Raw genomic sequence first — 15,256 nt, 5'->3', positions numbered from 1 at the left:
ATGCGGACGATATTGTACTGTTAGCAGATAGCCAAGAAGATTTGCAAACTCTGGTTAATTACTGTGGAGACGAAGGAGACAGTATAGGTTTCAGTTTTAATGCAGCTAAGTCCGGTGGGATGTTTTTCAACGATACCACTGATCTGGAGCTTACAATACAAGGCCATGAAATACCCCGAGTGGCCGAATACAAATATCTCGAGGTATGGATAAACAAAGGGCAGATGTACACGGAAAAGCACGAACAGTCTCTCATAGCAAAAGGGCGAAGCGATGCCGGGATAATGAAACATGGGGCATTGTGGGGGTACAACAGGTATGAGGTACCGAGAGGTATTTGGAAAGGAGTAATGGTGCCGGGGCTTACTTTCGGGAATGCGGTCCTGTGTTTAAGGGCAGAGGTTCAGTCGAGACTAGAAGTAAATCAGAGAGCTCTGGGAAGGTTAGCACTAGGTGCCCACGGGAAAACCACAAACGAAGCAGTACAGGGAGATATGGGCTGGGCATCGTTCGAAGCACGGGAAGCTCAGAGTAAAATCCTATACGAAAAACACCTGAGGAAATTGGACAATAACAGCTGGGCAGCTAAGGTGTTTAAATACCTATACAGAAAGAGCGTTGACTCACAATGGCGGAAAAGAACTAGGAAGCTAACCAGTAAGTATGCCAGACACGAGGACGAAGAAAGACAGAGCAAAAACGCGGAAGGTAAAAATTAGATAAATTCAATGGAAAAGAAGCGTAGTGTGGAACTATATCGATACTGGAAACAGCAGATCAGGAAGGAAGCGTTTTATGATAACTCAAGAGGCAGTGTCCTACTCTTTGAAGCTAGATCAATATGTCCTAGAACGCGGAGGTATAAAAAAAAATTTAACGAAGAAGACACATGTACTGTGTGTGGTAAACATGTAGAAACAATGGAACACCTCATGCTAACATGTGACGGTGTCAAGCCCGATGTCGATGCGGCCACAGTCACCCTTCCTGACGCCCTAGGGTTCAGAGATAATAATAGTCCTGTAAATAAATATCCGGTGGAAATTAGCGAAAGGCGATTGGAGGATTGGTGGCTCAAAAGCAGAGAGGTGACATAAGGTTAAAAGGGTAGGAAGACGTATTTAAAGAAAATCGTGAAATTCGATAACACACAACACAGATAAAAATAAAAATAAAAGGCAAAATAAAAATCTGAGCATGGTGGCAACTGCCATTGCCCCGTTTCAAACGGGACGCTCCTACCTTCCATCCATCCATCCATCACGCCAGACCGAGAGACGGGGCCCCAGCTCGCGGCATCGATGGTGGAGGCGAAGCCTTGCGCGCCGCTGCTGCGGCGCTACCGAGAGAGGGCGCTCACTGGTGTGACGTCACGCTAGGAGGATAAATGGGGCTACAGCTCGCCTCCTCGCAGTGGTCGGCGCGCTGCCTTGCGCTATTCGGATGATGTATAGCCATAAGTTTAACAAAGGGCAACCATGTCCACACCATCAGCCGAACCAAGGCGCAGCCAAGGGTATTGCTTTCTCAATATTCCAGGCTTGACCAAGCTAAGCCTGCAGCCAATTTTTTTATTCCAGCGATGATGGCAGCGTAATTTTTTAAGGGTACGTTTTAGGTTACATTGTTTATTCTAATAAACGAAAAGAATTATGACGTTACGGTACTGTTCTATTAATGGTATAATAATGCATAACCATTCAAGACCGCTGTAACCGATCATCTTTTGAAATGACTGGAATTTCGCTGTTCATTCTTTTCATTTTATTTGCTGCTGTTTCTGCCTCTTTATCTTATTGTTGCCCTCATAGGTCTGAATATTTTTGATTGTGTGTAAACCATGTACCCATCCCCTCATAGTGCCCATTGAGCCTCGAGGGTATGATAATGAATAAATAAATTAGCCTGTAAAATGGACTGTGGTGTTCCGTGTACTATACATTTTTTATACCTGATAGATATTTCTTATTATTTCTGATATACGTGAACAAAAATAGGAAACAGATCTTTTATTTAAGCGTAACAAAGATTTTATTCCAGCATAACAACAGTCATGCAGGCACAAGACAGCACTAGATGATATAATTCACACACACATGAAGAATATAGATCTAGTGGCAGTGACGCAGCTTAAGGAGTTTCTGCAGTTGCCTTTACGCTTCCCTCTCTTTGTTGATGCCGTTTACAAAAACCGAAACCTCAAGAAAACATAGAACTTTACAACTGCTGTCAAAGCTGGTTTTTCATGCTCTGGGCACCCTAGTTTTGGAAATGCCAGTGTCTGGAGCTGACCTGAAAAATCAGCTAGACTCGCTACATCTAACTTGTTTCTGCTAAAGAACACAGTAAAAGCATCTTCCATGGCCTTCACGGCGGTTTACAAGGTCTGACTAAGATAGACAAGGCCTCCACTGTCAAAATGGGTAGTGCAATTTGAAGCAGCGTCGGCACTAGCTTCAGCTTTACTTACGCAAAGGAATTTAGCCTGCACCCTGTGGTCAATAATTTTTGGCAGTGATCTTTCGTGCAACATAACCTGTAGTATAGTAGTTCAAAGCACTAGCTACTGCTCCTTCTTTCTTGTTTAATTTTCTTTTTCCTGGCACTCACAAGGTGCATGCATAGGATACTCAGGAAATATCGTTGGTATGGCGTAGGGTTTCAGGCGTGTTTTATCGCGGAAAATCTCGTGGACAACGCCGTTCACGGTGATAGAGAACCCACGCTGGACTAAACTGTTTTCTAAAGGTTTTGCACAAACCACAGCAGTTGGTGCCAGCCTTCTGTCCGTTCTCCTGGTCATTCTTGCCCATTCTGCTACCGCTTCGTATCAGATGGTGGAGTGAACAAGGATGCACGCTCTTTGTTCGAGCTGTAACCGCTTCTACACAACGGCACAAAGCAGGTCCTCTCCTTGCGCTCTAGCTTCGGCATTTTTTTCACGGTCGCCGCATAGTTCTCGTAATGACAAGCACACAAACACAGCAGCGACGCACTCACTCTTTGAAAACACCAAGAACAAACACGCAACGCTGTAGTAAGACAGAAAACGCAAACATAGAAACCGACGCAACCGCTGCGAAACTGATGTGCGAAGCAGACGACACGCGCAGTCTGCACCCACCCGTATGGCAGCGACCTCTGTCGGCCACCGTGGGCATTCATTGCAGGTGGCGCCACGCTCCTCCATTGAAAAGAGTGGGCGCACGGTACACTAGCTAGTATATTCTATGCCATGGTGTTAGAATAGGTTAGGTGTACGACGAGTCTCGCCGGCGCGGCGCGCCGCCACTCGTAGTGTACCCGTCCTCCGACAGGCGGCGCGCCAAACTTGGGGCCCTGATGTTTATGCTGATGTTTATGCTGTACCTACAAGGTTTAGAGGCCAAAATACAGGTGTGTTCGATTCAGAAAAGGTGCACGGCACCGGAAACGAAAAGATGCAAGTGGTACCGATACACGGTGCAGAAGTTCTCGGCACCTTGTGCGAGGTCGCAGGATGGAACCTGTCTGTAGCGCCACCAATAAATGTCAATCGAATGTGTAGGTGCAGGCCTGTCGTCTGCTGCGTCTACAAAAACGTGGGTAATAAGCTGGTGAGACGACCCCAACGACGGCACGCGTGTCCAAAGAAGCCGTTTTATTTATCTTGTGCGTCCACAAACCTGCTGACTTGGACAACGAAATGGATGACCTGCACGTTGTTATGGAACTGATAGAATCTGACAGCGAAGACGAGGAACTCGATGCAGTGTTGTGCCAAGTCGGTGCTGAACTGCTCCGCAACGATCGCAACCGCATTCCTAGATATTACGAGGAAGTTGTGGCCAGGTATTTTGATCATGAGTTCAAGCGCCTTTTTAGGCTCTCCAGAGGCACATTTCAGACCCTTGCGGAGCGTTTCAAGGCATCTATTTTTTTTCCAAGCCCACGGGGAGGTCGCCCGCAAATACCCGCGGAGAAAACGTGCCTAATTGCTTTGTCTTATTTAGGTACTCAGAACAGTATGTACAGAATTGCTGATACCTTCGATGTGTCAGAGTCATCAGTGTCTCTGTGCCTTAAAAGGTTTCTGAACTTCTTATTCAGTATTAGTTAAGAAGTGATTGCTTGGCCTAGCGATGAGGAGCGGGCGAATATCAAAGCACGCTTTCTTGCTAGAAACAACGGCAAAGGACCAAGAAACACTATTGGCTGTGTTGACGGCTGTCACATTGAAATTCCTCACCAGAAAGAATCCCCTGCATCCTACTATAACAGGGAAAAATTCCCTTCAATCGTTCTGCAAGGAATCTGCGATTCAAGCAGCCGTTTCATAGACATTTTCGTTGGATATCCTGGCTGCGCACACGACGCGCACGTGCTGAAAGAAAGCCCCATCTGCGATGTAGCCGGGACCAAGTGCGCTAACGACTACTTGCTGGGCGACGCAGCGTATCCGCTTTTCCCATGGCTGATGCCTCCATATAGGGACAACAGGGCGACGTTTGAGCGTTACAAGCGGAATTTCAATAAGGGTCACAGCCAACAGCGTGTGGCAATTGAGCACGCATTCGGAATTCTGAAACAGCGTTTCAGGAGACTGTATCTTGTAGACGCAGATTCAATTGACCAGTGTTGTCTTATCGTACTTTGTGCATGTGTACTACATAATCTGTGTTGCAGTAGCATGGACTTATTGACTGCGAGGACCCCCCCAGGGAGGACAACACCGAAAATGAGAACGATGGCGCAATCACCAGCACTGCAGCTGTTAAGCATATGTGCGAGCTTAGACGCAATAATATTGCGGAAACACAGTGATGAATGTTTACTGCTGCAGCCTCCACTTTTCTCAAAAATGCACTTTGCTTTCTCACTTGTTCTGACCACTATAATGTTGTTTTGAATGCTTTGCACTGTTCCCAGCCTCATACCTTCTGTTTCGTGTCTCGGTTGAATAAATGCCAGAAGACATGATTTGATGAAGACAAGCTGCTTATTGCTTTGTTTCATATGCGCTCACGAAGCGCTCCAGCAGGGCCATCTTCTCCTTGTGGCGCGTTGCCCTATTTTTTTTCTATCTCATCTAATTTTTGCAGGAGCTGCAGTAAGGGCCGCTCTTTCTTTTGTTTAGGCAGCTCCACATGGCCAGTTGGGCTGTCCACTGCTTCTGGGGCCTGCAGTTCCCTGCAACAAAAGTATTGTTCATTAGTAGAAATTTACACATTAGAGAGGCTTGCCTGGCGACATGCCTAGCATATTGCTCAAGATTGCTATGATGAAAAATTCAATATGCACAGCGCACGACGGAAACCTCAACAATCAACGGACTGAAGTATCTCAATGAGACCCGTGTCCTGTGCCTTCATTGGCATAACACGCAGGCAGTGTTAGTCAATGGGCCAAGAAAGCGATACCTGAAAAGATGGCAGTCAATGAACGTTCAGTGTGGAAATTGAGGCTCTTTCTAAACTAAACAGCCTGTAAGCACAGATAAAGTGGACTATATCATCAAGTATGTTGCACACAAGGCACCAGTATTGACCCCCATATCCATTTTATTTCAAAATAGAAATGTCTCTTATTTGTGCCATTTAGTCAAATGCGGTGTAGGCATGCCCGGTAGTGCATCTTAAAGCCACATGGCATGACAAATTAGCTTATAGGATTGCAAGTACAAATAGGTCAGTACCAGCTGCTGTTCCCGAGTCTGACAGAACACCAAGCCCAAGCAGACAGCATGCAGGATGCAACACAAAACAAGAGTTGCCACCTTTCTACGATCATGCTCGCCTCTCCCTGTCGTCGGGCACCATTTTTTGTCCCTGTGCATACGTCACAACAGGACTCACATGATGCTGTCTTTCCATGAAGTCCTGCAGGTCTCTAATAAAAAATTAAATGCAAGTAGCACCAGAACTTTAGTACACCAGCAAAGCTGCTGGATTTGCACAGGCAAAACTTGGAACATTGTAGCAAAACAGAGAAAGGAAGTTTCTGCTCTTTAATTGATTTGAATGCACTTATACATATCCCATTGCCAACAGGGACCAGGCAGGAGTGAGAAACATTGGCGTCGAACAAATCACTTAGCCAAATTGCACACATGGCTTGCGGAAAGCATAACTGCATACGACAGTGGTACAATTTCTTATGAAATGAATGATGGACAAGGATGCACTACAAGAATAAGCTATTCTCTGAAGCTGACACTCGTTAAATTAGATGCTCAGTCATTTTTTTATTTGATTTGAGCATAATGTATTTCAGGAATTTGCTACGTCTAGAAAAACCAGTTTTGTTACTAATTTCATGTAGACGCTGTGAATAAGACTTTAGGTACGTCTTAGTTGAACTATGCACTGGCATAAGAGACCATGAATAATATAAAAGCTCTGCGAACACTTACTCCTCAAAACTGCACTCGGCAGCGGCGCTGCCGGATTTATTATTATTTGTCCGCACTCTCTTGTACGCTCTCTCGAGCGACTTCCATTTATTGGTTACTTGGACCACGGTGAGGCAGCAGCCGAATTCATCATTGAGCGAGTCTGTCAAGAACAGCATCAGCTGCTTTTTGGTCCTGCGTGCAGAACAATACAAAATGCAACGCAAATACACAAACGCATTGAATGCTAAGCCTCACCTTAGTCCCCCCTTTTGCCCGATGCGGCCGAAGTGCTCCTTGTAATTTTCTATGAAGAATTTTGTTCTGCGGCCGCTCCACAAGGCTTCTTCGCTGTCGTGTTGCCGGGTCGGCATGGCTGCCGCGTCCACGGCAGCATCTTCGGTAGTACGCGGCGTGGCGTCTCCGCAACGCGAAGTTGCGGCTCCTGACTGCTCTGTTCGCTCAGAATCTGCGGCGAAACCCCCCGGTGTGCAAAGCACCCTCACCCTTCTTCCATCTGCAAAAATAAGGGAAGAAATGTCGCCACTTCGCACGTATACAAACCATGCTATTATGCTTACACCATGCTTACAGAGTACAATAGCAAACTTACCTGCTGTAGAGTAAAGCTCGGCGTCACCGTCGAAGGTAATGACGCCAAACTCATCGTAAATTGAATACAGCTCTGTCGGGCTGCCATCAATTTCTACTAGTACAGACATTTTACTTGCGGCGTCTACTTCGCTCACTTCAACTCGTCTGCTATGGCGGTAGGGTCGCGCGGCTGCACCTCTTCCCAGCCAGGTTCAAAGGTGCACTGCACCGCGGCGACACCTAACTTCGCACCCCGCGCAATCGAGGACGAGAGTGCAGGGGGCGCCTCTGCACCTCAGGGAATCGAGGGTTTATGTGCAGCGCACCCTGGATGAGTGCAGAAAGTGCAGAGAACCCAAGCTGAATCGAATAGACCTTACAGCAAAGCGGACTCGGCTTCAACCTATCATTTTTCAAACAAGGAAAATTTATTGAACAGTCATTACAAGGACTGATGTACGCGGATGATATTGTATTAATGGCTGACAATGCAGAAGATCTGCAGGAATTAATGGACATATGTGGTACAGAAGGAGACAGATTAGGCTTGAAGTTTAGCAAAGAAAAATAAGCAGTCATGATTTTTAATGATAAGATTTGCGGCGAGCATAAGATACAGGAGGCCACGCTGGAGATAGTCGATAAATACAAGTACCTTGAGGTGTGGATAAATAATGGCATTGACTATCTGACAGAGTACGAAAAATATCTAACGACTAAAGGTAACAGAAGTGCAGCGATTATGAAGAGTAGGGCACTGCGGAACTACAATAGGTACGAGGTAGTACGAGGGATATGGAAGGGGGTAATGGTACCAGGCCTGACTTTTGCCAATGCAGTTCTATGTATTAATAGAGAGACCCGGCAACAGTTGGAAATTAGGCAACGTGGTGTGGGTAGGCTCGCTCTGGGAGCACATGGCAAGACACCAAATCTTGGAGTGCAGGGGGATCTGGGATGGTCTTCTTTCGAGGGCAGCGAGGCTAGTAGCAAGATAGCATTTGAGGAGCGATTGAGGAAAATGGGGGAAATTCGGTGGGCTAGGAAGGTTTTCAGTTACTTATACACGAAGAATGTTGACACGAGGTGGAGGAAGCGAACTAGAAAATTGACAAGCAAATACTTGGGCAGTAGCGGGGGGACAAGTAAGGAATCATCTGTCAAGAAAAAGGTTAAGGAGACAGAGAGGGGTATGTGGAGTACAGAGATGCAAACCAAATCGGCATTGGAGACATACAGGACGTTTAAGCAAGAAATAGCCAAAGAAAATATTTACGATAACTCTAAGGGAAGCTCATTATTGTTTGACGCCAGGACAGGTGTACTGCGGACTAAAACGTACCGAGCCAGATACCAGGAGATATATTTGGTGTGCGAGGCGTGTGGAGAGGAGGAGGAAACGGCTGAACACCTGATACTTGCTTGTAAACAACTTCACCCTGCAGTTGAATCTAACGGGGAACTATTCAAAGCTTTGGGTTTTAAAGACAGCGAAAGTAGAATAGACTTTGAACAGGTAGAAATAACTAAACGGAGACTATCTGATTGGTGTGTAATAAGATGATTTATTACGAGGCACTAGGCACAGTCTAGTAGCACTGGCAGTAGATGAACGCTGATCATGCGCACAGCCGACACAAGAGCGCCTTCTTCGTCTTCCTCTTCACCACAATGGCCCCCGGGAGAGAAGAGGAGCCATCCTGGCGACTTACGGCGTAGGTAGGATGAGGGGGTCATAGTACGGCTGAAGTCGGTTGACATGAACCGTGTCACGCCCGCGATGCCTATGGTCGGGAGGAAATTCAGCATAGTTGAAAGCAGGGGATCCTTACGCTGCTCGTCCGGCATATCAGCGACGTGGAAGGCTGACATGGATGCGAAGAGCGGAGACACTGAAGCCACATCACAAGGTAGCGGCGATCGGGAAAGCGCATCGGCGTCAGAGTGCTTTCTGCCCGATCGGTAGACAACGCGGATATCATATTCTTGTAAGCGGAGTGCCCATCGCCCTAGGCGACCTGACGGATCCTTCAACGAGGACAGCCAGCAAAGTGAATGGTGGTCGGTGACAATGTCAAAAGGGCGACCATATAGGTATGGACGAAATTTGACGAGCGCCCAAATAATGGCCAAGCACTCCTTTTCGGTTACTGAGTAGTTGGCTTCTGCCTTCTTTAAAGTTCGGCTCGCATACGCGACGACGTACTCGTCATAGCCGTCTTTCCGTTGTGCGAGGACTGCACCAAGTCCGATACCGCTGGCGTCCGTATGTACCTCTGTAGGCGCTGTGGGATCGTAGTGTCGAAGAATCGGTGGCGAAGTAAGTAGGCGACGTAGTTGCTGGAAGGATTCGTCACAGGAAGTTGACCATGCGGAGATGCCGTTGGTAGCGGTAAGCAAATTGGTCAGTGGTGCGATGATAGTCGCGAAATTGCGCACAAAACGCCGAAAGTAAGAGCAGAGCCCTATAAAGCTGCGGAGCGCCTTAAGTGTAGTGGGCGTCGGAAACTCTGCGACCGCGCGAAGCTTGGCTGGGTCAGGAAGCACACCGTCCTTCGATACAACGTGACCCAATATTGTTAACTTGCGAGCAGCAAAACGGCACTTTTTGATGTTAAGTTGGGGGCCAGCAGAGGTGAGGCAGGTCAGTATCTCACGCAAGCGAACGAGGTGCGTCGGGAAATCTGGCGAAAACACCACGATATCATCAAGGTAGCACAGATATGTTTTCCACTTGTAGTTGCGAAGGATGGTGTCCATCATACGCTCGAAAGTAGCGGGCGCGTTGCATAGCCCGAATGGCATTACGGTAAATTCGTACAAGCCATCGGGCGTGATGAAAGCTGTCTTCTCACAGTCATCATCTGCCATCGGCACTTGCCAATAGCCGGAGCGAAGATCCAAAGATGAGAAGTACTCTGCGCCTTGCAAGGAGTCGAGGGCGTCATCTATCCGAGGCAGCGGATAGACATCTTTACGAGTGATCTTATTGAGTCGACGGTAATCAACACAGAAGCGTATCGACCCGTCCTTCTTGCGTACTAATACTACAGGAGACGCCCAAGGACTGTGGGAAGGGCGAATGACGCCACGGTGCAGCATGTCGTCGACCTGCTCGTTAATGATCTTCCGCTCGGCTGCTGACACGCGGTATGGTCGCTGGCGTAACGGAGGATGGGAACCAGTGTGTACGCTGTGAGTGACGGTTGCCGTACGCCCCAGAGATGGTTGGCCACAGTCAAACGACGAGCGAAAATGCTGGAGAAGCGCGAAGACTTGCTGGCGATATGGAGGCGGCAGATCGGCGTCTACGACAGATTCAAGAACGTTTGACGGCGACGACGACAATGATGATGATGATGTGCACGGCACAGGAGAAGTGAGGGCGTCGAGTTCATAACAGGCCGTGTCGTCGGAAACGTCGAGAATGTGAAGCGGGTCAAGGGGCTGAACACGACCGAGTGATTCGCCGCGCAGTAACGACACAGTGTAGTGAGACGGGTTACACACAAGCATTGAGGATAATCCAGACACAGTGGTGAGGACGGCAAATGGGAGAGGTAGGGCCTTGCGACGTAGAAAAATCGGCGACGGTGTAAAAAGTACTGTAGCGTCTGGCGCGGTAGAGCAAGAGACGGGCACAAGCACACACATGTCGGGTGGTATGTCCGTATCGGACACAATAGTGAGCTTGGAGGCTTTTTGTTCAGAGGGGTCAGGCAGCGGGGCATCGGCAAGCGGGAAAAGCGCTACTTCGGCCCGGGCGCAGTCGATGATGGCACGATGGTGAGACAAGAAGTCCCAGCCGAGTATAATGTCATGTGAACATGATGACAACACGAGAAATTCAACAACGTAGACAATGCGTTCGATGACCACCCTTGCAGTACATTGAGCGACCGGGGCTATATGCTGCGCAGTCGCGGTGCTTAGAAGCATACCAGACAACGGCGTTGTGACCTTCTGGAGGCTGCGACAAAGCTTTTCGTCGATAACAGAAACTGCAGCCCCAGTATCAATAAGCGCAATTGCGGCGGTTCCTTCGACCAAAACGTCCAATAAATTGCGTGGCGACTGTGCAGGCCTTGTAGAAGTCGCGAAGCTTGCAGTTCGTGCCTGCGGAACTGCAGCAACTAGTTTCCCTCGCTAGGTGACTGGCGGCGACGTAAGGGGGAAAGTGAGCGACGACGTGGCGATGGCGAACGATGGGTGCCGACAGGGCGTCGAGGAGGCGGCGAAAACTCGTGGTCGGGAAGCATCGCATGCCCGGCGGTATCGTGGGAATAGGCATATCCAGGTGGTGCGACAGTAGTGTTAGCAGCTGGCATACGACGATGGCAGAAGCGCGCAACGTGGTCGGCGACACCGCAAGCGAAGCATATGGGTCGGTTGTCGCGTGTGCGCCAAGAGGTCTGAACTGGGCGTCGAGATGGAACGGGAGGCGACGCGGGAGGAGGTGCAGCTGGAAGTCGCATTGGCGCCGGAAACGAGAACGTCGGCGGCGCAGGTCGCGCGGCGACTTCGGCATAAGTCAGAGGTGCAGCCACGGGAGGGCAGGGTTGGGCGAAAGGTAAAGACCCAGCAAGTTCCTCGCGAATGGCCCGCCTAATGGGAGCAGCCAGAGATGTGTCAGGCTGGGGAGGTCCATCGTTGAGAGGCAGCATAGACAATTGGCGCGCCACCTCCTCACGAATGAAAACCTTTATCTCAACAGAGAGCGATGCTGCTGGCGTGGTGTTTGAGCGAAGCGTGAGGCCCGAGAGAGAGTCGCCAGGTGCGAGAGCGCTGCGCGCAAGGACCCTTTGTCGACGCAGCTCATCGAAGCTCTGGCAAAGAGTGACGACAGCTGCGACAGAAGTAGGGTTCCGTGCCAGGAGCATTTGAAATGCGTCGTCCTCGATGCCCTTGAGGATGTGCTTCACCTTGTCTTCTTCAGTCATGGTGGAATCGACGCGGGCGCAAATATCAACGACATCCTCTATGTAACTAGTATAAGTCTCGCCGGGCTGTTGAGCGCGCTGGCGGAGGCGTTGTTCAGCACGGAGTTTTCGCAAGGCTGGGCGACCGAAGACTTCCGCTAATGCAGTTTTGAAAGCGGACCAGGTTTGCAGCTCCCGTTCGTGAGTGTGGAACCAGAGGTTCGCAACGTCAGCAAGATAGAAGATGACGCTACGGAGCTTCGTCGGGTCATCCCACTTGTTGTGTTCACTGACGCGCTCGTAGGTAGAGAGCCAATCTTCTACGTCAGTCTCACCTGAGCCGCTAAAAACAGGAGGGTCCCGCTGCCGTTGCACGGCGCCGCATATGACAGGAGCGGCAGATGCGCCAAGCGGATTGTTGGGAGCGTCGTTCATAGTAGCGGCTGGAGCAGATGTTAAAGTTCGGCTGCGAAGTTCCAGGGTGAGGTCGGGGAGTGCAGCACCTTCCACCAAATGTAATAAGATGATTTATTACGAGGCACTAGGCACAGTCTGGTAGCACTGGCAGTAGATGAACGCTGATCATGCGCACAGCCGACACAAGAGCGCCTTCTTCGTCTTCCTCTTCACCACAGGTGGATAATATCAACGCAAAAGTAAAGGAGTAAATACATAGGTATGCATGCATATAGAACCAGTAAAGGCTAGGTGGCGCGCGCCGCCGCCGCCCGATTCAAAGGGTTGAGCCTCAATCATCCATCCATCCATCCATCCTCGGCGCAGCGCCCATTAACAATAACAATGGCAAAGACTGCTGCAACGCGGTGCTCCCCAGACGATCCCACGCAGAACCGACTCCTGCAACGCACGGAAGTGACGTCCCTAAATGACAACGTCACATGCATGCGTATTTCCGGTTTTTCGAGGGCGCGTGATTTGATTGCTTGTTCGCACGTGACATTCAGTACGCACATAGAGAAAGAAATTCAACAAGAGGGGACACTCTTCAAAAACTGGCAACAGGAAACACGTCACGCCTAGTTTCAACACCATCCGTTAGTTGACGCGAGCATCAGAAAAAAAGAATGTGAAATAAACTTCCAGACAACAGGAAAGACGACCAGGTCGACCAAAATCGAAATCGGAAGGAGTCAATAACATCCGCTTGGTGGGCTACAGTCAATTCGGCCGCTGGGCTCTATGAGAGTGTCCGCTCTTGTTGAAATTTCTTTCTCTATGGTAGGCATCCCGTCAGCCGCGCATGCGGGTCGTGCTTTTCTGCTGCCGCTGGTGCTAGTCCCAAGGCCTGGTTCTGCTGCATCCTCGCAAGCCTTTAACATCATCCTTTTATATGCGCGAAAGCTGCTTTGACGGGTTATTTTATATTTGCCAGCGTTATTTATATATATTCTAATAAGTATTTTGATGGTATTTTGATTGTGTTTGTCGCGTATTTGCCGATCTTGCTGTCCTTGTTCGCGACCGCTTCCTTCGTTCAACCCTAGCGCGGATTTCTCGGATTCAACATATATATATGTATAGTGCTGACTAGAAGGTAGCCTCCTTTCGTTTGTGAAAAAGCTCAGATTTATTTTCTCGCAGTCTTTTTTTTTCTTCTAGGTGTCATTTTAGATAGCACTGCTTGCAACACGACACGTGTTTTGGTTGCCGGCGACTCGATGGTGAAATACACGGACCAGTATTTCCCATCGCGTCGTAGTTTGTCAGTCAGTGTTGCCGCGCGTAGAGGAGTAAGGATTGAGCATTTGCTGTCAATGATTGCTGACAAGCTAGCTGGTTTTGATGTCATTGTGCCCGTTGGCTCTAATAACACTGTTGACAGTGTCAGCGTGTGCACGGACAAGTATCGCCAGCTCGCTCAGGGGATCATCGAGAGAAATCCCATGGTGCATGTAGCTTTTTCTGCCATTTTTCCTCGGGGGCAGAATCAGTACAGCTCATGGGAAACTCAGTCCTCATGGTTGCATGACCTGAATGATAACTACAAAAAGATTAACACTGCCCTGATGCAGTACTGTCACGAGTGTGGCTACACATTCCTGGGTGGTCTCGTGGACAAGTGGCCCAGTTGCCTGAGTAGAGGTGGTGTCCACCCGAGCCGCTTTGGTAACAAGGTGCTGGCAGACTTCCTGTACCAGGGGGCCTGCACCCTATCCATCCATCGGGAGAGAAGCTGCATCCAGCAGTCCTACAAGGAGACCCAGGCACCTCCTTCATTGACCAGTTGGACTCTGCAGGACAGCATCCCTAACATCTCCGAGGCTGACTTTCCCCCACTTGGTTTGCATATTTTAATTTCTTCGCAAGCAGCAAGTGGACCTTTCACAGCACCAGCTCCTGTCTGGAAAGCCAGCACTGCTCTCTTGCAGAGGGACCAGCCTACCAGAACCCTTCAAGGTGCTCGATTCTCACTTGTTGGCGGTGTCCGTGTTTGTGCAAGGGAAGCAAGGCTTGGTTCACCTGGGACAGCCTGCCTTCCCCCACTTTCCATGGCACAAGTGTACCAAGTAGGGGAAAAGCCGAGGAGAGGCCTGCTGAGCCAATGATCCCTGGTCGAGGTGCAAGCACCACTTGTGTCTGGAAAACTAGGAGCCACACAAAAGCATGATAGTGCTCCTGTTGTGTGCTCACCTGTGGCGGAAAGAGAGGCCAGTGCTCGAGAAGCAGCTGTGCCAGAGGCTGTCTCCCACCGTGGCGACAGGGAGGGGAAACTGGTAGTATCGAGGAGGCGGCGGAAGGCTGCAGCACTGCACAAGCAAGAATGGAGCTGTGACCTGGCTGCAGACATGAAAGGCAATGTTCTTGCTGTGACAGCTCCCAAGTTCTTGAAGTTCGCTTCACCTCTGAGAGCAGTTGTAAGCCAGAAACAGACGTGCATTGACAGTATAAAGTCTGAGTCTGCTCCTTCTGCTGTCTCTGGTAGCAAGCTTGAAGGACAAGCCAGCGCCTCTCATGACGCCATTTGTGATAGTTTTGGCAAGGTGGAGCACGTGGCTAGCAGGCAGAATAAAGACTGCTTGGTAGTTGTTATGGCTGAGTGCAGACCTGTCATAAATGGTGTTCCAAATGAGGTCATTGTCCGCAAATGCTGTAGGTCAGAAACAATGCAAGACGGAGGGAAGGTGACGAGCAATCCTGGCACAGAGGCTGGTGACAACAAAGCTGCATGCATTGCTCCCGCACGACGTAGGTGTCGTGAAGTGGCTTTGACATACAGCTGCAGGCCTGACAGCTCTGATGCCCAGGCTGTTTGTGAAGAAGCTGGTGCTAATACAACCACAGTTCCTAACACTGTCACTTTATTGCATGGTGGAGGCATCAAAGTTTATTTAAATGCATCATTTGATAATTT

The sequence above is a fragment of the Dermacentor variabilis genome, chromosome 6, assembly GCF_050947875.1.
Source record: "Dermacentor variabilis isolate Ectoservices chromosome 6, ASM5094787v1, whole genome shotgun sequence".
NCBI classification, from domain to species: domain Eukaryota; kingdom Metazoa; phylum Arthropoda; class Arachnida; order Ixodida; family Ixodidae; genus Dermacentor; species Dermacentor variabilis.
Note: the sequence above shows the minus strand (reverse complement) of the source record.